Source organism: Cupressus sempervirens, chromosome 11 (assembly GCF_028749045.1).
Source record: "Cupressus sempervirens isolate cs-2001-9-10 chromosome 11, ASM2874904v1, whole genome shotgun sequence".
NCBI lineage: Eukaryota > Viridiplantae > Streptophyta > Pinopsida > Cupressales > Cupressaceae > Cupressus > Cupressus sempervirens.
In genome coordinates this window covers 298,812,782-298,839,259 of record NC_143128.1, presented here as the reverse complement: position 1 = coordinate 298,839,259, position 26,478 = coordinate 298,812,782, and positions in this window count along the sequence as shown.

Below are 26,478 nucleotides of genomic sequence, written 5' to 3'. Positions count from 1 at the left end.
ACAAATATGTTTCTTTAGTCCTACTAATTGATTTACCAAATATGTATCTTTAGTCCTACTAATTGATTATTTTATAATTGTTAGAAAGGTTAATCTTCCCTTGGATGTATTTAATTGGGATATTCCAAGGATCCCTAAATGTAGTTTGTCCTATTGTACACATATGGAGGACATGTCATTATTTGTCCTTTATTCCACATGTGAGGACCACTCATTTTTATAATTCTTTTACTAAGGAATTTAGTTTATCCTCCTTAAGAGGATTGTGACACTTTGCACACACCTATTATGAATGTGGCATTCATAGAAATGAGAGTTACACATGCAACTCCTTTCTCATCTCTTCAAAAGAGATGCTCCTCTTTCTTTCTTCTTTACACATCACTTTGATGTTATTATATTGTGCTATTTTGCTCCAACACTCTCTCTCTCTCTTCTCTAGGCATTTGCCTTCATTCATAATACTCACAAGGGGTTTTTTTTGCTTTCCCCTTATAAATCCGCGTCTCCATTGTTGGACTATCTTGGTGTATGCTCTTGGATTTTTCTTATCTCATGGTAACATTGTTTCACACTTAACTTACTTGGATTGTTTCTCGTTCCTTGCTCAATCTTATCGTTTCTTACATGGTATTAGAGCTTGGTTACTAATCCTCATTTTAAGTTTTGTGTCAAAGGTTTCCATTCATTGGAGCACACTTTATTTGGAGACGTTATTGAGAGAAGAAGTTTGTGTTGTGGTTGTTTGCTCATTCTAACATCTTTTGTGTGCAAGTTTTATTTTATCATCTTGTATCATTTTTTTACTAACCCTCTTTGGAAGGCTTGCCGCCAAAGGGTTTTCCTATCAAAATTTTTAATTTTTTTTGCTCTTATTTTGGAAGGCGTGCTGCCAAAACAATATGCATTTATTAGATAGCACTTTATTATAAATTGTGCAATTTTTAATTTTTAATATTTTATATATTTATTCCACTTATCATTTAATTAAAAAAAAATTCTAAGTGTGATTGTTAAAAACCTTAGAACTCACAATAGATTAGTTTAAACTTATGCATTTTATTTTAAAAATTTAAAACATTTCCCATTTATTTATTTAAACTCTAAAATATTACCTATTTTTGTTGATATTCAAAACTCATCCTTTTTAGAATTTATTTTAATATATCTATTTTGAAATATAAAATGTTTTTTTAAATCTATGAGATTTTAAATATCTCATTTTTTTTTTTCCAAATCTTTGTTCAGATTTTTTTTTAGAAACTTTCTTTCCAATCCGATTATCTTTTTTGTTTGGAAAGAAAACCGATTTTTGCCTTTTCCAACTTGGGTTTCTATATCTCATTCATTCGCCTCTTTCCTAGATTTGCATTGCAATCGGTTCATTGCTCGTCCGTCTCCCTCTCCATGAAATCGGTTCAGACTTGTGTAAATTGCGCAGAGTGATATTCTGTTTGCTTTGATATTCTTTTTTTGCTACATGCATCTCTCCACCCTCTGGTTTCGATCTCCTAGCTCTGAACCTTCCGCACGCAGTTTGTAGTTTCACCATTTTTTTCATCACTCAAACCCTTTTGCTGTTAGTCAGATCCTCCTCACAAATGCAGCGGACGCGTTAAACCCTTCTTGGCTCTGGCAGGCGGAGGTTCAGTAACCGAGAGGGCATTGGCAATAACATCCTCTGTATCCTGTGAATGAGATGGCATAACTTGCATCCATTTCGCCCCCAAACCTGTGAGTACGGTGTGTTTTTTTCTTTTATGCCTTTTTTCAAACACTCTCAGCACTCAAATCCTCTTTAAAACATTTTCTTGGATCTGTAATAAGCGTATTTTTAAAAGGCTTATTAAATTGTTTCTTAGAATAAGTGTATTACATTTTTAAAAGAAAGTATTACGTGTTTAACAAAAGTCTATCACATTTTTTTTAGGTCATTTTTTTTAATATAAGTGTATTACGAATTCTTTTAAAAAGTGTATTACATTTTCAAATTAAAAAGACTATTATGTATGTTTTAAAAAAAGGTCTATTGAGCTTTTTTGAGTTTTTCTTTAAGCTATTAAGGGTTGTTATTTTTTTAAAAAACTCTTAAAGACTTATTATCAATTTTTTTAACCTTTTGTTTTTTTAAATCAAAGTTTTTTAATCAAAGCTTTTGTTTTTGGTTTCAAATCAATATTTTTTTAATAATTTTTTTAAAACCAAATCTTTTATATATAATCAATTTTTTATAAGTTCTTTTTCCTTCAATCATTCCGAATCATTGGGAATCCTAAATATAGCGAGTTGGATTCGTCTATCTGTTATTCAGTTTATCGAATAATCATTTCAGGCTATAATCATTTAAGTATTCTCTTTGCCTTTGCTTTATTCTTTTAATTATTTTGAAATGCCTCTGCTTTATTATTTTTAGATTAATCATTATTTCTAACGTTTCTTTGCAGGGCTGTCTCATTTGTTTTTTTTCAGAAACTTAATCATAGTTTCCTCAGTAGTTCTAGTTAATTTTTTTTATTTCATATTTCTGTAAGGGGGACATTTTTTTTTTCCATAAAAATGTCAACCTTAATTCCAGAAATAAAACTTAATCATACTAATTATCATTCCTGGAAAACACATATTTCATTTATATTTTGTTTTAAACACCTGTTCGAGATAGCCACTGATCCTTCTGTTGAACCTAGTTCAGCGGCTACCCAAGATGAAAAAATACTTGGAAACTTAAGAATGAAGAATCTTTAGGGTTAATTGGTATTTCCATTATTCCAGATTTATATGTGTTAATTGCACACTGTTCTAAAGCTCATGATGTCTGGTTAATTTTGCAAACCAAGTATGACAGTGGAGATGAATATCACAAAATACAGTTGCAGGATCAACTTGAAGATCTCAGGTATACAGATTTTAAGACTATGGATGAATTTTTGTTAAAATTTGATTCTATTAAAAGCCAAATTATATCTTTAGGTGTTCAATTAGATGACATTCGTTTAATTCATATTATTCTTAAAAAGTGTCTTCCAAGACAATTTCAACAGTTTATAACTAAAGTTCATGCATAGCTTGCTATTCCTACATTAACTACTCAGTTAACTTATGTTATTTTTCAAACTTTATTAAGACAGGAAGAAGCTAAGCTAATTCAATTTGGTACCCTTAAATCAACTGAACATGCATTTATGTCTCGGAATTCAAATAATAATAATTTTTGTTCAAATAATAATAATAACAACAAACACTATAACAATAATTCTAATAATTTCAATAATAAATCTCATGCCAAATATAACAATAATAACAATCACCATAACAATCATCATAATAACAATCACCATAATAATAATCAAAGGAATCATTCAAATTCCAAACCTCATTATTCTTATTGTGGCAAAGATGGTCATGTTGTCAATAACTGTTTTAAAAAGCAAAATGATAAAAAACCTATGAACAACAGTAACCATAATAAAAAATCAAATCATAAAAAAGGTAACTCTACTGGTTCTAATTCTCGTCATGCTTTTACCTGTAGCTTTAATCTTTGTAGACCTTTAGAATGGATTGTTGACAGTGGTGCATCACAACATGTAACTTCTCATAAAAAAAAATTTGATTCTCTGCAACCTGATATTGCTAACATTCCTATTCAGTTAGCTAATAATCAGACTTGTAAAATTGAAGGTTTAGGTGATGTAACTATTCCTAATGGTAAATTGCATGATGTATTGTATGTACCTAATCTAAAAACTAATTTTCTTTCTGTTTCAAAGTTATGTCAGGACTATAAAGTTGAATTCTATAAAGATACATGTTATGGGATAGATCCTCAAACTAAACAAGTGATTGCTCATGCTAAACTGGATAATGACAACTTATTTAAATTCCATGAATTTGCTAGTTCACGATATTCTTTACATACTTCCATTGATTTCAATATATGGCATGAAAGACTTGGCCATTTAAATTCAAATTATATTACTTTCATGCACAAAAGCAATATGGTTGATGGCTTGCCTCACATTATTCCTTCTAAGATTGCTTGTACTAGTTGTATGAGTGGTAAGGTGCATAGGGAGCCCTTTCCAAGTGGTAAATCATGGCGGGAAACTCATAAGTTGCATCTTGTCCATAGTGACCTTTTGGGCCCCATGGAGAATAACTCCATCCAAGGTTCTCGGTATGCACTTACCTTTGTTGATGATTTTTCTAGACGAACTTGGATCTATTTTTTTCATAGCAAGGATCAAGTTCTTGATATATTCATTGAATTTCAGTTATATGTTGAAAGGCAATTTGGTTTTAAACTTAAAATTCTCATAACTAATAATGGAAAGGAATATGTGAATAATGCAAATTCATTCTTATTTGAAATCATGTGGAATTAAACATGAGCTTACTATTCCTTATACACCACAGCAAAATAGTGTGGTGGAAAGAAAGCATCAGACCATTGTTGAAATGGCTAGATGCATGTTGCATGCTAAGAATCTGCATTATAAATTTTGGGTTGAAGCCATGTTTTGTGCAACTTATATTCTTAATAGGACTCCTACCAAAGCTCTCAAGGATATTACTCCAAAAGAGGCTTGGTCTAGTAGGAAACCTAATTTACATCATTTGCAGATTTTTGGATTTGTTGCTTATGTTCATACTCCTAAACAAAAAAGGCATAAATTAGATGCTAAGTCTTCTTATATTTTTTTTGGTTATGATGAAAACACTAAGGGTTATCGTGTTTATGATTCTACTACTAACAACGTTCATGTTGCTAGAGATGTTTGCATTGCAGAAAATGGTGTACATGACTATTCTACTACACATGATGCAGAATTCAGTAGCACTAAAATTGTGCTAGTGGAGGACCAACCTCCTTCTCTTAACCCTACAACTCAAGCACCACCTATTATTTCTACTTCTACTAATAATGATATTCGAGTAGCTACTAATGATGCTTTTATTGATAATGATTCTTCCCCTAGTGATGATTCCATTACAACTAAACGTAAACCTAAATGGACTCAAAACTTAATCAATGAAAGTGATGACTACATTTCTAGATTTGGTGGAATTAAACATAGAAGGATTAATTATTTTAATTATGGTTCAGGTGTAATTTTTTGGAAAAGTAAAAAAGAACACTCTATTTCCCTTTGCTCAACTGAAGTTGAATACAAAGGTTGTACCAATGCAGCTAAGGAAGCTTTATGGCTTAGAAGACTTCTTGAAGATTTGGGTCTACCTCAACAAGCACCTACCCCTCTACATTGTGATAATCAAAGTGTTATTGCCTTGGCAAAGAATCCAATTTTTCATGCAAGGACCAAACATATTTCACTTCAACATCACTTCATTCGAGAACAAGTTGAAGACAAGCAAGTTACTCTTCTTTATTGTAAAGGTGAACATCAAGTGGCTGATATTTTGACAAAACCACTTTCTAAAGAGAGATTTCAATTTCATTGTAAAAATTTGAGTTTACAACCCTTGGATGTAAACTCCCCAAGTAAAGATTAAGGGGGGGTGTTAGAAAGGTTAATCTTCCCTTGGATGTATTTAATTGGGATATTCCAAGGATCCCTAAATGTAGGTTTTCCTATTGTACACATGTGGAGGACATGTCATTATTTGTCCTTTATTCCATATGTGAGGACAACTCATTTTTATAATTCCTTTATTAAAGAATTTAGTTTATCCTCCTTCAGAGGATTGTGACACTTTGCACACACCTATTATGAATGTGGCATTCATAGAAATGGGAGTTACACATGCAAACACATGCAACTCCTTTCTCATCTCTTTAAAAGAGATGCTCCTCTTTCTTTCTTCTTTACACATCATTTTGATGTTATTGTATTGTGCTATTTTGCTCCAACTCTCTCTCTCTCTCTCTCTCTCTTCTCTAGGCATTTGCCTTCATTCATAATACTCACAAGGGGTTTTCTTTGCTTTCCCCTTATAAATCCATGTTTCGATTGTTGAACTATCTTGGTGTATGCCCTTGGATTTTGCTTATCTCATGGTAACATTGTTTCACACTTAACTTACTTGGATTGTTTCTCATTCCTTGCTCAATCTTATCATTTCTTACAATAATGATTAAAAATAAATATAATGTTGTAAATTTTTAATTTAAATCATTTGGGTTAATTTAGTATATTTAAGCGCCTAGATATTAATTCAATTCAATCACCCTATATTATTATTATTTTTCAAAATTATAAATTAGGTTCATAGATCAATTTGGAACTTCTTCATATTTAACTATTGAAGTAGGTATTTAGAGAAGTTAATTTAATTATTTTATAATGATCACAAAAAAATATAAAGTTTAAAATATATAATCTTAATTCATGAAGAATGTTCTACTAAAATTTAAAAATATACACATACATGTACATCTCAAGAATAAACATATCTAGATACAGATCTAATATCTATATTGAAATGCATACATATGCAAACTATAAGGTTCTCGAGTAAACATGTATGCTAGTAAAGTATAAAAAGTCAAATACATGACATCCAACTACCAAAGTACTAAATAGTAAAATAAATAGTGACATGTATATGTCATTGAAGTACTAAAATACACATGTATACATTAGTCTCCAAAATATACAAAGTCTCCAATATATATAAATGCATCAAAATATATATAAATCTACTACTACTGGAGGGAGCCCTCAAGATGCATACGAATAGATTGACCCTCTGATCGAGTCTCCTATACATCCTATGGCTGAGGTGCAACAACCAAGTCTTGTAAATATATATACATTAGAACTATCTTTAGAAACACACACACACACACACACACACACACACACACACACACACACACACATGTGTACATGAATATGAGTGCATATATTTTGAAACATAAATAACTTTACAAAATATTTAAAACTTGCACTTGAGCACTACTTGGTGTCTCAGTAGAATACTCTCTCTAATGTACATGTCTTGACCCAACACTAGATGTAATCATGTGCTTGTCAACCTGTGCCTGCACAATTTATTATAACTTTTAAATATCTATTTGAACTAAATTTTTTAATTTCATATATATTTAAATTTAAAAATATTATATATATGTACCTAGGTTTCAAAAGGTGAAGGATGATCATTAGACTCCATCGTATCATCTATCAATGCATCTCTAGTGTCAATATCTTATCCTAATACACCAGCATCATCTCCTGAAACTCCAACAACTATTGAACCACCCTCAATACCACAATCCTCAACTGCTAGTAATGGTGAGTGAAGTGGCATGTGTAACTAGCTAGGTAATGATGTAGAATTAGTGTTGGGTCAGAATAGCATGTCTATGTATGATGAAAATCTCATGCTCAAACTACTATCAATCTCAGATAGCCCTAGTAATCCCTCACCAAAAACATCAAGGTCCTTTGTTGTGATCCTAACATCTCCAACTCATATACCCGAGTCATTTGTAGAGTATCATGAGCCTAGTGTAGAATGTTGTGAGCTATATTGTGTGGTGACTATCACTAGTGTGGTCTGTGACTATGGAACTATGGGGCTCTGATGGTGTCTAATGGCATCCATCACGAAGTGAACTAGTATCCCCTGTGTATAAGAAATATAACTAATACTCTACAATAGATCCTCCAAAAAATACAATGGTAAATCCATATTTGTGTATTTTCTAGAAAGAACATGAACATAACCTGGTACTAGTAGTCTAGCAGCTCTATATGCCTCATCAGGGGAGGTGCCTAAAGTTTTACTCGATACCATTGAAGATGGTTGACCTGGATGACTCCATCAACTGTGAATATAGTGACCAAGAGAGTTAGATCTAACACTATCAATTATAGATGCAATGTGTCCAATACTATCAATTGCTGCCCTCTATGAAGTAATAACAATTCTATCTACAATAGGTGCTAGTGATGGAGTTACTGGAGGAAGTCTATGTCCAACAAACTGTCTCACATCTAGAGGTGGTAGATGCTATACACTATGATATTGGTCAAGATCTGCAATCTGGCCACACCCTTGTCTACAATAATCTAGAATATCTAAGTATTTTACATTGAACCCCATGCAAAACTCAACATAAAACTGTCGTGCAACATAAAGAGATATCTTATCATTATTAGGATAATGACCATGGGTAAAAGAACAAACCTATGTCACCCTTTTGTAATTGAAAAGGCTAACAAAAGTATAAGTATTCACGTTCAATGACATAAAATTGGCATTATTATTTTGAATTTTAAAATGAAGTCCCTTTCCAATGAACTATCTCACATTTGGAGGTGGCAGATGCTATACACTATGATACTGGTCATGATCTACGATCTAATCAATTGATTGCTAGTAAGTTTGAACCCAAATTTTGACCAATTTTGGACAAATTTTGATCAAGATTTATCACTATTTTTCTCATCAAAATTTTGACCAAATTGTAGGTTCATTGGAACTTTAATGAATGTATTCGTTGAAATTTTGACAAACCTTCAATTTGGTCAAAATTTTGATCAGAAAAATAGCGACAAACCTTGGTCAAATTTTGACCAAAATTGGTCAAAAATTGGGTCCAAATTTACTAGTGTGTCCACAATAATCTAGAATATCAAAGTAGTTGACATTGAGCCCCATGCAAAACTCAACGTACAACTGTTATGCAAAATAAAGAGATATTTGATCATTATTAGAATAATGGCCATGTGTGTGGCTAAAAAATGAGGAGAGATCATGCTAGCAATAACAAGATCTTTGCACTATATCACTAGATAGCCTCTCACCCTACCATGTATATCCTCATATGATGGAAATAAATCTTGTTTGATGAGTCTGTCAGGGCCACCCTCTTGACGTCATCAAAAGATGCATCTCTTGAAACCTCAGCTCTAAACTCCCTAGATATGGCAACCAATACACCAAGGGTAAATGAATGATGAACTCTAAATCTAGTAGTGAGATCTTGTATACTCTTATGTATGGTCACACATATGGCTCTATATAAACCATCATCGAAGGACAATATAAACTACTCTAATCTAATAACCTCCTACTCTATAAATGCAAATAATGCATCAATATCAATGCATGGAGGTGGTGCAATAGGAGCCACAGTAGGACCTCTAGCAAGAGCCACACTAGGACCTCCAATAGGAACCGCACTAGGAGCCACACCAAGACCCGCATGAGGAGCCACACCAAGAGCCATACTGGGAGTTGCAACATGAGCCCTACCACAAGCCCCACCATGAGTGCCAGTTCCATGAGCAACACCACGAACTACACCACAAGTTGCAGTAGTAGCCACAATAGGAGCCATAGCAGGAACCACGATAGGAGCCATAATAGGGGCCACAATAAGAGGAATCACAACAAGAGCCTCATCACCCTTAGGATGATGAGCAGGTTGATTGTGTGAAGTCATATCTACAATGATCTAGAGCTAATATTATATTATAAATACACATAAATACATATAGTACAAAAATAATAATTTTTAAATTTAAATATGTAGTCATATATCATCTAGATCTACACATCAATATATATCATGTACAAATGATAGTTAGAGCTAGAGAGGGTTTGAGTTTTTAGTTAGAATTAGATAAAGGCTTTGAGTTAGGGTTTGAGTTAAATTACCTAGTTTGACTCTAGGGCTTGCAAGAGTTAGGGTTTGAGTTTTCAATTCTAGGATTAGATTAGGGTTTGAGGTAGGGTAACTTTCAAGTTAGATTAGGGTTTAATTACCTAGGTTTGAGTTAGGGTTTGGTTACTTGGTTTGGTTAGGGTTTGATTTCTAGGGTTACGTGGTTAGATTAGGATCTGAGTTAGATTAGGGTTTCATTTAGATTAAAGGGTAACTTGAGTTTTCAGAACTCCTAATTACAAATTAGAGTTTGAGTTAGATTAGGGTTACAGTTAACTTGAGTTTTCAGAACTCTTGATTACAAATTAGAGTTTGAGTTAGATTAGGGCTACAGTTAGATTAGGGTTTCGGTTAGATTAAAGGGTTTAATTGCCTAGGTTTGATTTAGATTAGGGTTTGAGTTAGATTATGGGTTTGGCTAGGGTTTGATTTCTAGGGTTACATAATTAGATTAAGGTTTGAGTTAGATTAGGGTTCATAATTAGGATTTGAGTTAGATTAGGGTTTGAGTTTTTAGTTAGGATTAGATTACCTAGGTTTGAGTTATAGTTTGAGTTAGATAGAACTAGGGTTTGATTATGGTTTTCAATTTAGATCTAAGAGTTTGAGTTAGATTAGGGTATTATTTAGATTACTAGGTTAAAATTAGATTAGGGTTTAAGTTAGATTATGGTTTGAGTTTGTAGAAAGGATTAGATTAGGGTTTGAGTTTTAGTTAGTGATAGATTAGGGTTTTAGTTAGGGTTAAGGTTAAATATTAGGGTTTGAATTCTTAGGTTACATGGTTAGATTAGGGTTTTAGTTAGGGTTAGGGTTAGATTCTAGGGAAAGAGTTTTCAAGTTAGGGTTCTAGATTACAGTTATGGTTCTAGGGTTAGATTGAATGGTAACTTTAGTTCTAGGGTTAGTGTTAAATTAGGGTTTGAGTAAATGGTTAGGCTTAGATTAGGATCGTTTGAGTTATAGTGTTAGATTAGGGTTTTAGTTATGGTTAGGGTTAGGTTAGGGTTATCTAGTTCGATTAGGGTTACAGTTCTAGGGTTAGATTATGGTTTCAATTACGAAACTCTAGGGTTAGATTACCTAGGTTAGAGTATTCAAATTAGGGTTATATTAGGGTTAGAGAACTTGAGTTAGGTTTAGAAATTAGGGTTTGAGTTTGAGTTCTTGGGTTGGATTAGAGTTTGAGTTAGGGTTAGGGTTAGGGTTAGGGTTAGGGTTGGATCTCGATAGAGTTCTAATATTTTTCTAATTTTCTAGACTAATTAATTTTTTTTGTTTTCTCTAATGTTTTTCTAATATTTTGTAATGTTTTTTCTAATATTTTGTAATACTTATTTTTTTCAAATATAAATTATAATTTTTTTCTAATATTTTGTAATGTTTAAAATTCTAATAGTTTCTAATGTTATACTAATTTATTTTCTTTAATGTTATACTAAACTAATATTTTCTAATGTTAAATACTAATTTATTTTTCTAATATTGTAGATTAATGTTTTTTAATATTTCAAGTAATTTTTTTTAATATTCGACACTATTGTTTTTTTAATATTTTGTAATGTTTTTCTAATATTTTCTAATTTTAGAGACTAATATTTTTGTAACATTTTTGTAATGTTTTTTCTAATAATTTCTCACACTTTTCTAATATTTTCTAGACTAAAATTTTTAAATATATTTTATAATGCTTTCTAATATTTAAATGTAATGTTTTTTTCTAATGTTTTTTAAATAAAACTAATATTTTTCTAAATTTGTTTCCTAATGCTATACTAATTTTTTTAATATTCTCTAATATTTTTCTAATATTCTACACTATTATTTTTTTAATAATGTGAAATTTTTTTCTAATATATTGTAATATTTTTCTAATATTTTCTAAGCTAATTTTTTTTAAAAAATAATTTCGAATATTTTTCTAATATTAATGTAATATTTTTTCTGATGTTTTTCTAATAAAACTAATTTATTTTTCTAATTTTGTTTCCTAATGTTATAGTAATATTTTTTTGATATTCTAGATTTAAAAAATTTAATATTTTCTAATGTTTTTCTAATATTCTAGACTATTGTTTTTCTAATATTCTACACTAATGTTTTTATATAATTTCTAATGCATTTTCTAATAACACTCATATATAAATAACAAATTCAAAAAATTATAAACTATAAATTAATAGAATTATCTAACATATATTAACAATTAAAATATTAAATTAACATAAAAATATTCTTTGAAAACATATAAAAAATTCAAATAATAACGTATAAACATACCTGAAATAATGCAACGACCAAATCTGGAGGAGAATGATGCAAGGACGCAACTTGCTTACCGATCAAGTTTGTTCGCTCCAATGTCCAAATCAAATTTTACCCTACCGTAAAATGAAATAGAAAAATAGAAAAACAAAAGTTAAAAACTCCAAATCACCGTAAAAGTATCTTTGTGCGAACATATTAATGAGGATGTTTGCGCGAACATGTACTATTTAAACTAAATATGTTCGCCCGAACATATAAATTTTTTATGTTCACACGAACATGTTAAGTATGTTCATGCGAACATATGAAAAATGTAATTTCAAAAATTTCCATTCTTTTACAATTTTCTTCATGCCACAAAAGTGGTACCTAGTATTATGGGTTCACCTTCATCTATACATACCAATGACTTCACATGGATACTACTAGAAGACAAAATTTATGATTTTTGTGATATTCTAATTATTTCTTTTCAGAAAAATTACATATGTTGACACTTTGTTTAGCATCTTATTAATCAACATATTGACTCATTCTTGATAGAGAGAAATACCACAACTGATCTAAATTCTAATATGAATCAAAGTGGCAAAATCATTAAAGATAGTCTTAATATATTCTAATTAACCATATCTTGAGATGAAAATGTTAAGCTTCATTCAATAATTCCCATGATCAAAAAACAATATGCAACCTAAACTAAGAATAAGGAAATTTTAGAGCACTTAAATCCAATTACTTCTTTGCTATGATAACGTGTGGTGTGATATAATGCTTATCTTACTTTGCTTCGTTGGAATGTTTATATAAAACATCTGAATGGATATGTCAATCATGAGAATCACTTTTCCTTTAGGAACACTTTCTCTTTATGGTATTCCACATTTTTATTGCTATGGGTAAGTTACCAAGAGATGATTAGATTTTGCATCATTATGTTTCATATCTAGCTATATATTGATGTATTATCTTCTCTTCTTAGACTATAGGAAAAATGAGAGGTCTAATTTTAGACATGGCATCTAGTTTGAGGCTCTAACCAAATAATTGTTGGAAATATTTAGAAAGGCTAAGTTACTAAGAGGGGAGAGGTGAATCAGTAACTCTATAAAACTTTTAACTTCAATTATCCAATTAGCATTTATCCTTATCATATAATCTGATCTAATGGCATGCATAGGAAACTAAAATATGAAAGCATTCATACCACTTTGACCCATAGATTTAGTGACCTAGAAACCTTCCAAAAGTAAAATTGGGGTGGGTATGATACCTACAAGCTTTAGTACTACAATATAAAGTTGGCCTATTAAGGCTTACATTGATCACTTCTAATGATCTACCTTGTTAGGAGCATTAAGGACTGCTAGGTCCACCTTGTTAAAGGATTTACAAACATACAATAAAGTATGCATTCGGTAAAGAGATTTGCTAAAGACTTTTAGGTCTACCTTGTTAAAGGATTTGACTGATCCACTTATTAGGATGAAATAGTGGCTGATCTTTGATCTACAACTTGGTTTTTTGAATGAGATTCCTTTATGTACAAATCACCTTGCCATGATAGATATGTCTTTGCTGCTCCTTATACTATTGTAGACTTTGTAAATCGCTCTTTTTGCTCTTTTCTATTTGATTACATTTCATTTCTTATACACACATAGATATGATACAATTCATTACATATATACCAATCAAATTATACATTTACAAAGTCAATCACAATACACATTTATAGAAATATTACAAAGTTGGCTCAAATGTAAACACTTGGGTTCTAAAGACTAACTTGGTGAGGGTCTGATACTCAGGACACATTGTCAATGCTTGGCATTGTCATGCACTTGGTAGATGTAGAAGCTCAGTCCATACTGATCACTTTCAAGTAGTCTTGAACTCATTCTGCACAAGTGACTTGGTAAATGCTGTGAAACTCAACATATAAATCGAATCGCTTGATTCACACTTTGTGACTCAATCAATGCTTCCTCTATGAGCTCAGCATAAATTGAATCACTTGTTTAACACTAAGTAGCTCGATTAACATTGGACTCACATCACATCAACTATGAACTTGGTAAGAACTGCATAGCTCTATTTACACTGGTAAACTTGACATACATTGAGATTCTCAGTTTACACTGCTAAATTTCACACTAACTGAAACTCCTTGACATGCACTGAAATTTGTCCAAAGGACTTGTTAGCAACTAAAATGGTTGGTAAACATTGTTAACTATACAATAATCTCAATAGATACTTATAATCTGAATAAGTGTATGTCACTAATAACAAACTTGACTGATATGTCAACAATCTCCCCCTTTTGCATTAGTGACAAAAACACTTATCAGCTAACATTGAATCCAAAAAAATTCATGAATACCATCATCTTGTGATTCTTAGCTTAGCAGAGTATACTGCTTTTGATATTTTTCAAAATTGGTTTTGCAAGTATACTATACATTTCCTTTCTATATACAATAAATGTTTGTTGTACATTCTTTCACATCTTTCTCCCCCATTTTTTTTACAACTAATTACATTTTCTCCCCCATAAATTTTTACATCTTTCTCCATCTATCTCCCACTTTATACATTATGCATCTTTCTCCCCCTTTTTGACATTAATGCCAAAGATTTATTCTATATATTTACATAGTAATGTCAAAATGAGACAAGAAATCTGATTGTACCTTGAGAATGATTACCAAGGTCTTGTCCTAGTTGTATTGCACAACCTTAAATGTGTGTAGTGTAGTTTGCACTTCTACTGACAGCTCAATCATGTGGTCTACTGTGGAGAAATTATTGTCATGGATGAGGGTTTTAGAATGTGCAATATGTTTCTAAAGTGCATCCATGTTGGAAAGAATCATATTCTGTATATCTACCAATGTAGATCTTATCCTTGTTTCTCTTAGAAGTCTACCTACATATCTATCAAAAACCTTATCTTCTTTAAGTGAGCAGAGCTTGAACTACGGTCAAGCTACAACTGTTGAGTGCTTGCTTAAGTTCTTCATCTATCTTGGATAATTTGTCCTTTATTTCCTTGGTAAAATTAGAAACATCACATAGCTTACCAAAAAGTGATGATACATTAGTACAAGATGTTTCTAGAGTACCCAAAATTGTAGAGAGTTCTACTTGATAAATTGTAATTTGTTGAGCAATGTGTTCTAACATTTTATTATCAAGCTAATTTTCTGCCTTCTACACTAACTTATCCTATGCATCTATATCTCCATTAAACTTTTGAACTGCCTCTACTAACTGATACAAAATTGGTTGAGAATTGTCAACCTCAATACCTATAGCTTCTACCAAAATGTTCTTTGCATCCTCAATAATTTTGAATTATTTATCCCTTTCCTCTCTTAGCCTTTCTTGCTTGCCTTTCTTCTAGAGAAGTTCACCAAATATCTACATTTGATCAGGCTTGAGCTTGGAAATGTCCCAATTTGGGATTACAATTTCCTCATCTAAGTCTATCTCCTCCTCCTTTTCTTTAACTTGGCTCAAAAACTGTATGCTCAGTTGAGACTTGGTCTCAACTGTCCTTGCACTTATTTCTTGCTTACTAGGAATAGAGACAATATAGACATAATAGGACTAGCTAAAAATATTGATACTATACTTATTGTATAGATGCTAGTAGAAGTACCTGAAGAATCCAAAATTGAGGTATTCAAAACTGATGTGTCCAAAATTGATGTGTCAACCATAAATGTGCTCAAAATTATTGTGCCCAACATAGTAGAAGAGGGAATAGTCTACAACTAGGGAGATCAATTAGAAGTCACTTCAGTCAATGATGTGTTGAGCTGAACTAGTGCAAAGATTGATTGGATGTTTGAGTTGTCATTGGTGGTCACAATCAATCTTGCTAAAGCTATCTTTGTGCTTGATTCACCCCTCCCCTCTCAATAACTTAGCCTTTTTGAATGAGATTCCTTTATGTAAAAATCACCTTGTTGTGATAGATATGTCTTTCCTACTCCTTATACTATTGTAGCCTTTGTAATTCACTATTTTTTCTCTTTCTATTTGATTACATTTCATTTCTTACACACACTTGGATATGATACAATTCACTACATATATACCAATCCAATTTTACAATTACAAAGTTAGCCACAATACAAGTTTACACAAATACTATAAAGTCAGCTCAAATGTAGACACTTAGGTTTTGAAGATTGATGTGGTGAGGTTCTGATACTCAGCATCCACTATTAATGCTCGGCATCATCATGCACTCGATAGACATAGAAGCTTGGTCCATACTGATCACTTCCAAGTAGTCTTGAACTTACTCTGCACTAGTGACTTGGTGAATATTATGAAACTCAACATATAAACTGAATCCCTTGATTCACACTATGTGACTCAATCAATGCTTCCTCTAAGAGCTTGGTATAAACTAAATCGCTTGGTTAACACTAAGTAGCTTGGTTAACATTGTACTTGCATCACATCAATTGTGAACTCGGTAAGCACTACACAACTCAGTTTACACTAGTAAACTCGGCATACACTAAGATGCTCAATTTAAACTAGTGAACTTCACACTAACTGAAACTACTCAACATGCACTACAATTTGTCCACAGGACTTGGTAGAAACTGAAATGCCTGGTGAACACTTTTAATTGTTCAATAAGCTTGATTGATACTTATAATCTAAACAAGTGTATGTCACTAATAACAAACCTAACTAATATGTCAACCATAAGATATCCTATTTATAGCTTTGAAGAAATGGAGTCTTCAAAAAGAGAACATCCCCTAGGAAGTCCACTTTTTGAACAGAAAATATAGGAAAATAGAAAAAGAAATAGAGACTATTATGCACATAAAAAAGATGTGATAGCTACCCATAGATGCACTAAAAGATTAGAGAGACTTTCAACTAGCTCTAAGCATATATAGGAAGAGAGTACAATAGAAACAACCAAAAAATAAGACCATGAATAGTTAGAGCTACATTGATTACAGGGCCAACAAGCTCCATTACAAGTACAATGTACCCACCATCCAGAATATTTTCTACACAAACTACAATGAGAGTAGACTAGAAAGAGAGATCAAGTATATTATGCCCATCATAAAGATCAAATAGATTCTTGGAGACTGGTAAAAAGATTGGACAAAGCCTTAAATCCCTCACAACAAATACAAATACAAAGTGTTGAACACGTAGGCTTACAACAAACAGTTCTAACATTAGAAGAGGAACCACTTGAATTTCAAGAAGCTCCATTATAGGAAGAAAGTAATAAATAAGAAAGTTAGGTCAAGAAATGATTATATGATGGCACTCAAAAAAATTTGTTGAAGGGTTGATGCCTTGTCCAACTTATGAAGCTGCACTATATGCAACAAATGTTACCTAGGAATACATCTAAAAATTGATAGTGAAAATCAAGCATTAATTAAGTCAAAGAGGATATCTGAATATGTTGCTAAGTGTAGAATAGAGTATGCATCCACTCACTTGTTCTCTAAAGTAATACCTTTACATCAAATAAGCTTTGTCATACAATGAGGTGCTATACTAAGCTTCTTTTTTGTTATTCCAGAATTTGAAAGCTAACATTTGTGGTCCATAGATAATGCTAATTCTAGTTTCTGATAGATTGTTCTAATGAATACTTGTAAAAAGCAATATTGTTGGTAGTTTATTTATGTCTTAATAGAATGTCATTGACATTTAAACTGGCATCCTCACACAATTATATATATATATAGTTTTGGAGGTCTTATTTGTTGGATTCTTTCTTCAAAGTTTAGAAGGCTTGAGCTATCTTATTCTTTTGTAAAGGTCATGTGCCTTTGTAGCTTTAGAGATATAATCTAAGATTGGGTAGCTTAAATGCCTTTTACATTTTAGGAATTTTACATCTGACCATTATTTTTCTGCTGAAGAATATCTCTCTTGTGGTTTCCTTTGTTTCCCTTTTAAGAGGTTCTATGCAAACCATTTGACTAAATTCCAATACCTTTGCTTGTCTTTGAATATTTGGTTAGCTATAATTTTTTGACATCATTAGAATGTTTCTAGTAAATTTATTTTTCCTTTTTTTGTTTTCTTTCTCTTGGCTTTCAAGATTCTTGGACTTGGGAATAGGTATTACGAATTCTCTATGCTTTCAAGTTGCTTGGACTCAGGAATCATTATTTGGTATCTCTTGCCTTTCAGGCTTCTTGGACTTGCTTTCTTGACTTGTATTGGATATTATATGATTCTCCATGGATGATTGTATAAGAAAATATAATATATACCTATTGAAAATAGTTGACTAATGATGGTTGAATCCAATATTCTTATCTCTTGAAAACATTTTTTAAATCAACTATTTTTGTTTGTAAAAGTTGTATAGTTTATTTTATAATGGATGTGGTTTTTCAAAACTTTCAATCATTCAAAGTAGTTGATGCACTATTTCCTCTTTCCATAGAACCCAAATTGGGCTTAGGCTTATGTACAAAGGTGTTCTAATTTTATGCATGTCTGGCCTAATGGTTGTAGCATATGAACCTTCCCCATTAAGGTGATAAATAAATAACTTAATCTTTTCTCTATCCCTCACTCATTGCCTTAAACTCTATTAGGAGATTTAAATTTAGCTGGGCTAAATGGGACAAACCTAACTTTTGAATAGGGCAGTGAAAAGATAATTTAGAATCACAACTAACTACATGGGAACTTCTCCATGTAAATCTTCTAGTTAAGAAATGCCTTAAATTCATGTAACCACTCTCCTCTTACCCATTCTATGCTCAGGTTAAGTCCAACCAGCAACGCTTCTTTTTTACTCACATGCAACACTCCCTTATGACTAAGTTTCTCACTACCTTATAGTTTACTATGTCATGGAAAGTAATTCTCTGACTACAAAATAATAATATAATATCATTCTTCTTAAATCTTAAGTTTGAAATATTTTAGGGAAATACATCTTTCTGAGACATCTCTTCCTTGTTTGTGCTCTTCCACATGGCAAGTACCAATTGAATAGTTGAGTATAGGAAAATACTATATGCAAGAGCATAAAAAATTAGAAGACTTCTTTACAAATTCAACAAACTTTTGAGAGGTAAGTTTTTCCTGAGATCATTGAAAGGACAACATCAGGTTGAGTATTATTTGAAATCTAGTTTCTTTGTGCTACTGTATCTCTCTAAATGACTAATATGATCTAAGTTGATATAACATCTCATATCCTATGGGGACCTCCTTACTAGGCAAGTAATTTATAAATAAAATAAATTCTATAATATTTCATACTGCGCAAGATCTTGAGTCAAAATTCCTTCAAAATAAAAATATTTCCATGTGAATCCTTGAGAAAATCAGCAATTATCATTTCCAAATTTACTCTACACTCCATTTTCACTCTATGATGTATATGGTACAATGATATCCCTCAAAATGCAAACCTTTCCATTTACATCTTAAATATATCACCAATTATAGTCTCCTTTTATATTTTGATATTCCCTCTGAGAAGCTCTTAGCTTGTCAAATCTTAGTTCTAGTAATGCTTTTAGTAGTTCTAAACAAGGTACTTCTTTACCTCTGAAAATATCTTTACTTTCCTATGCATTGCCATGTCAAATTGTATACTTACTTAACAACGATGAAATGGATAGCTTGTGCAAATTTTTATTTGAGTTTGGAACTTGGAAATATGATTTCATGAATTTGAAAGTAACTGATCTACACACATTATGCCTCAAATATATCAATAATTTGCATATGTTCAAAGGTATTTTCTAGAAAACTATCTCTGGGATAGGGGTGACAGTGGATGGCAGGACACATTTTAGGGATAGCAACATCAGGAGGCCATTTTTGGGCCTTTCTTAAATAATAATCTACAAGACTAAGCTGTGAACTATCACCCAAAGCTATCCTAGACATGTGGGGCCCATTTGTCGTTGCACCAAAAGACATGACTATTAGTGAACATGGAATACCACATAATTAACCACCTGTGGGCAGGGGAGCACGTCGCATCACCCAACAATCTCCCCCTCAACGCACATACCAAGTGCTTACGTGGGTCGGGAAGGCACCAGGGAGATTTGAACCCATGACCAAGCTAAAACCAGGCTCTGATATCAATTGTGGGGCCCATTTATAAACAATTTTATGCCACCCAGGAAGATTCTAGATGCTCAAACTTAATACTTAGGGCTGACAGGCCCTAACAATACATATAGATTCAGCTAAATACATCTTTGACAAATTATTTTAGAAATTTTAGGTAACCCAACTTTGAGAGGCCATAACTCTCAAACCGTTTCTCCAATTGGCTATTATAACCACTTTTCAAAAATATGAGCTCATAATCTATGGTCTTGGAATGGAACAAGCACCCTTCTATCTAGTTTTTAGACCTCATCCAGGTACTCTAAGGCCTCCAACATTGAGCCCAAATATTTTTCTACAAATGCTTCCACCAAAAATTTGCAATAACTTCTCTGATACTTAAGTTAGAGAAATGAAATTTTTATGGTAGGCTTATAACTCTAAAATTAACCTTCATAATGAAAATGAGAACATTCTAAGCTTGTATGACAAAATTACTAAAAATAGAAAGTTCCCATAAATAACAACCACCATGTCTACTAGGTAAGTGCACCAAGTTGTGGTGCCAAAAAGATGACACCCTTTTTTTTCTAACTTTCAATAGCGCATACACGTTATAGTGCACACGTGCTATGGCTTGGGTATCCCAAGCCATAGCATGTACGCACTATAGGGCATACATGCTATAGCACGTATGTGCCTTTAAAAACCCAAAATATTATAAATGGGCTACAAACCCACAACCCATTCATTTTTTCCTCATTGTCCAACTTCCTCTCCTCATAGTGTGTACGTGAATTGAGAAAATTGAAGATTTTCACGACTCGGCTCATCAATATGCCTCCTTGTCATTGAAGTTCAAGATCATGATCACGTCATATGTTGTCTAGCCTTCTTTTTGCATTGTTTTATATGTTTTTGTATTGTTTTGTAGTTTTTAAAAAAAATTCTTTAAATTTGTTTATTTATTTATATTGCAATTGGTTTCTTATCAGGAAATGTGAATAATGAACTAGAAAATCCCCAACAAGATCAAAACCAAAACCCTCAACAAGATCCAAGCCAAAACCCTCAACAAGATGAGAATCAAAACCCTCCACAACAAGAACAAGAAATTCCACAACTTGCACAGATTGGAAGACCTCCTCTTGGCACACAAGACAACATAATAAATGAAATAGAAAGAGGCAAAAATGAATTAGAAGCACTCATTGGTAGCTTAAAAGCTTGTGAAAAAACCAATACAATGAGAGCTCAATTGGCATCCTCCCTCAAGTCCATTATGACCCACGTAGCTTCTGTTAGTGGTCAGTTGGATATTTGGTGGTTTAAGAGGGATGAACAAAAAAGATATTTTGCAAACAAATTATCATATCAAGATGTGAAAACAAAAGATATACCAAAAGGTAGCATTTGTGCATTATTTAGAAAGCCTGGTGAAGAAAATATTTTTATAGAGACAACTAAATGGTTCCCCATCCATTGGTGCATACATGATGGTATTAGAAATAACATTTGGGATAGATGGTGGATGGTTTTTGAAGCCCTTCCCTACAATAATCATGAGGTCCCAATGTATTTCTTAAGGAAATTGTATTGTGAGTTTGTCCTTGAGGAGATCCCCAACTATTTTTATATATCAAAATCTCAGGGTAGAGGTGGGGGGTCATCATTTGAGAGGTCATGGGCACATCATGACCCTAATATAGTTAGGACACTTGTGGTCAAGCCACAAGGTGAGCATGTGACTATTCCTTCAATTGTGAAGGAACATGTATAGGCTAGCACCCTAGGGACTATTAATGCTTTGATGCAAACCCTCATTCATTGCATGAGTCCATTAGTTGAGGAGGAGCCTTCTTTACATCACGGTCACATATGCACATCATGTAGATCCTTATGCACATTTGGTAGTCATGCTAGAGATAGCATGGATGATGGGCTAGTCACTAATTAGTTCCTGAATGAGACATTTAGCATTCACACATAGGTAAATTACAATTATAATAAACTAATTTGATCAAATTTCATATGTATAGTGAATGACTAATTAATTAGCATGTATTGACATTGTTCAAAATTTAGGGTCAGAGTGTTGGTGGCCTTAGTAGCAATCCCTTGACCCCATTCTTTGTCTCATTGATGAGTCTAGAGGTATGTATTGATTTAATCATTTAAATTAATACATATATTTACTAAATAATCATATGAAGGATTGACAAAAAAATTTATGCATGTGCATCAGTTCTCTATAGGACCGTCAACATTCACTATGGACTCTAAGTCTAGATATGATACGAGCTTTGTAGAGCTACATTTGTTTCATGTTAATTTAATTCATTTGATTATATTTGTTTCATGTTTCATGTTACATGTAACGTGTATTGTATGACATGCAGCTCTTGACATTTGAGACTCCTCCTCACCTTCGATAGTCTGTTGATCGTGAAGTGGCTGCAACTATGGCTAGTTCACAACCATTGACTAAGGTATGAAATAATTTTCTTAGTTTTAGATGTTGTTTATAATAGTTAGTATCAAAATTTCTAATATTATTTATAAGTGATTATATTGATTGAATTGTTGTAGGGTCTTGTTACACCCAATCATCCACAAGCCTTAGAGGTGGACTTGCAAAGTAACTATTTGATGGCGGTAAGAAAATAATTAATTTTGTGTGTACATATATTTGATTTCAATGTATAATAATTATTGATTCATATCTACTTTGTTAGTATCAACTTGAGTTAGAGAAGAGCTTCAACAAGAGGAAAAGTGAGCGTGTGAGGAAGACCCCATCATCACCATCATCTCCCTCCACACAAATGCTAAAGACCTCTAGAGATTTGTTTCCTTCCCCTCATGGGAAGGAGAAGATATAGTTGATAGACACACATGTATAGGCATCAATAGACATATATATTGGATTTTATGTCAGTGGACATATTTGATATATATTTGATGTATATATGACATTTTATATTTGATGTATGATATTTATTTGATGCATGATATTATTAGACTTATGATATTATTGGTTATCATTTTATATTATATATTTTTTAATGTATGACATTATTGGTTATCATAATATATTGTATGTTCCTTCATGTATGACATTATTGGTTAACATAATATATTATATGTTAATTCATATATGACATTATTGGTTATCATAATTGTTGGTGTAAATAAGTATTTACTTATTACACTTACTTAAGTTTACTTAGGTTAATGCATTATTTAATTATTTTACATTATTTTATTATTATTTTAGGTGAGACACGTAGGAGTTTGTGAACTCTCATTGAGTTATGCAACTCTAATTATGCACATGGTGTCTACAACATAGAAGTATGCATCATTCACTAAGTTGTCATGATGATAACACAGTTATCCGCACTCATTTAGCACATGTTGTCTACACCACTGATTTGCATGCTACACCATTGTAGGCTTATCCTCACATGATCACACTTAATCTCGTGCTCAATGGAGGATAATCCATATCTGGTGGACATGTGCCTGGTTGTATGACATATCATGATGCTAACTTAAATGCATTCTAGAAGCTCTCCTAAGGCCTTTATATTTAGGAACTCCTTGTGTACTCTCAACAAATTATTAAATGAATATCATCATTCTGATCATACTTTGTGTATTTTGGTCTACTGTGTGCTTGTGTTTAGTTCTTTAGTTCTTGGGTGAATTCTGTCCTAAGACAAATTCTTACATGGTATCAAAGCTGAGGGAGATTCTCATCATGTAGCTATTTGAGACCATTAATGCTTCAGCACCTCGACACAAATTCAGAGGATCCACATAATTTGGGAGTGTCTAGAGCCAGATTTGACCTCACCGTTGCATCCAGAGCATCGATTCGGTGAAGATCAACTATAAATTTGCCTGTGTTTGGTGAAAATTGATCGTGAGGCAAAAAATTTTTACAAATCGGAACTCGGAGGCCCCGATTTGTAGTTCAGGTATGATCATCGATTTGATTATTTAATTGTTTTTCAGATCTAAATTAATTCTCTCCCTGCAATTTTTCGGGTATTTTTGAATTATTATTTTCAGAATTATTAATTACCCTAGCAGAGAAAAAAATTTAACCAAATTGGGCAGTGACACCCCGAATCGGCTCTATATTTGTTGGTGGAATCTTATTTAATTCACAGAGTTATTAATTTAGTGGTCATTAGCATTTAGTTCGTAGCTATAACTGTAAAATACAGCATAGCCACAGACTTTTCGATAGATCAAACAACCCGTACTGGTGGCCCTTTCAACTGGCGAGCACACCATACACTCCGTTCCTTTTTAAATGTCCACGGGAATCCAAATTTATATAGCGCTTTAAGCACTTGTCCTACGCATGAGGGACTATCCACATATTCCAGGCGACTCCATGTAGAAACTCACAATCGCTGCTCAAAAATCCGATGAGAGCAGAGGTTTCTGGCAACCGCAGAGTGAACTGCCTTAGTCCACACGGACAAATCCGCGATCGCCACATGGACCTGTCAGTCAAGACACGTGGTGATATCCTATTGGCTCAACACACCACGTCACATAGTGATTGTGTAGGCTCTTAGTGCCATGTCATATTTGGCTAGGCAGGCCACATCATCATTTTCTATACACATCCATATAGTACGGATAGACCTGTCAGCAGCCACGTCATCCGCAGGCCAAAATTTTGCTAATGTCACCAGTCCTTGAGCCTAAATTTGACACCCATCTAGATGTCATTTCTAGAAAAATTACAACTACTATGATGGTTGTATGACCGTCAAATTTAACCCTGTCAATCGTTGATGCAACCCCTCTCTAGATTGATTTTGGATTTTGCAGTCTGACTTTGGGAGGTCATAACTCGCACATCTGGACTCCAAATTAGGTGCAATTTATTTTTGAAATTGGGTAAAATTTTCTAAATTTTTCAATGTTGCAGCTGTTTTCTTGTTTTGGTGCATGGATTTTTTAGAAATTGTGTTTTTTGGCAACTGTACCTGGATAATCCTGCATTTTGCAACTTCAAATGCTCCGTACGACCACATCTGGAGTCAAAAATAGGTTCTATTTTTTTTTAAAGTGCATTTTTTTTGTGTACTTTCCAAATCTGGCATCAAATTGTAGGGTTGTGTGAAAAAAATTGTCACTTTAAGCAATAGGGCCTTTCTTTGCATTGTAATGCTTTAGTATTGTAGCACATTGTAAAGTTTCAAATTTGTACTCCATTAAGAGGTTGTAACAAGAAAAATTAGAAGTCCAAAAAGGCCAAAATTGGCAAGTGGCCCATTGTAATTGCACTACTGATAAAGTGCCCAAAGCATCTATTTTGGGAGGATTTCTTGATTTAGTGAAAAGGGGGGTGTTCTTGGTGTTGTGTTCTCTCTTTTCTGCAATTTTCTTTCATTTTTTGCATTATGGGAAACTTTAAGTTTTCTGAATTAACTCCTCATAACTATGCTTCATGGTCAATCAAAATGTTGTATCACTTAATGCATAATGGAGTTTCACAATATGTAGATGGTACTATTTCTAAACCAGCAGGTGATAATGTATCAACAAGTGAAATTTCTAATTGGGTAGCCATGGATAGGAAAGCCCTAGGATATATGTTTGGGGGTAGATGATAAGATCATGTATCAAATCAAGAAATGTACTACATTCAAGGAAGCTTGGGATACCCTCGAAAGCCTTTATGGTAAAGTGTCTGAAGAGGATGTATTCAAAATTGAAGATGAGCTTGTATCCTTAGATCCTAAGTCATATGACTCCATACAGGACTTCATTATCAAGGTGAATGAATTAAGGACAAAGCTTATTGATTGTGGGAGTTCTATCAAAGATGAAAAATTGATCTATCTCATCCATAACAAGCTGCCATCGGAGTTTCCACATTTGTATCTTCTTTTAACACATCAAAGACTACCTTAGGGTCTGCCTACAAGAAAGTCACCTTTGATGAATATGCTAAATTGTTGGATGATAAAGAAAAGAAGTTGAAATCAATGGGGATTCTCAAATCACATCAGTCCAAAGCATTGGTGGCCAACAATGAGGGTTCTCAAAATTCAGCTGCACAATCTTCAAATAAAGGAAAGGGTAAGAAGAAGTGGAAGAAGGACAAATCTGAGGATGTAGAAAAGACAACATCACAATCCAATCAAGAAGGCAAGTCCTTGAATACCAACAAGAAAGGGGACAACAACAATAAGGGGAAGAAGAAGTGTGCTTATTGTAAGAAAACAGGTCATGAAGAGTATGAGTGTTATCTTAAAAAGATTGATGAGTTGACCAAAATCATGAAGAAACATAATATTTCATTTCCTAATGCTTATAAGGATAAAGGATCATCTTCAGATTGAAAGGGCAAAGGGCAAGTAGTCATGGCAAATGCAAACTCTTCAAAGGAATGGATATTTGACTCAGGTGCCTCATATCACATGGGTTCTTCAAGAGAGGAT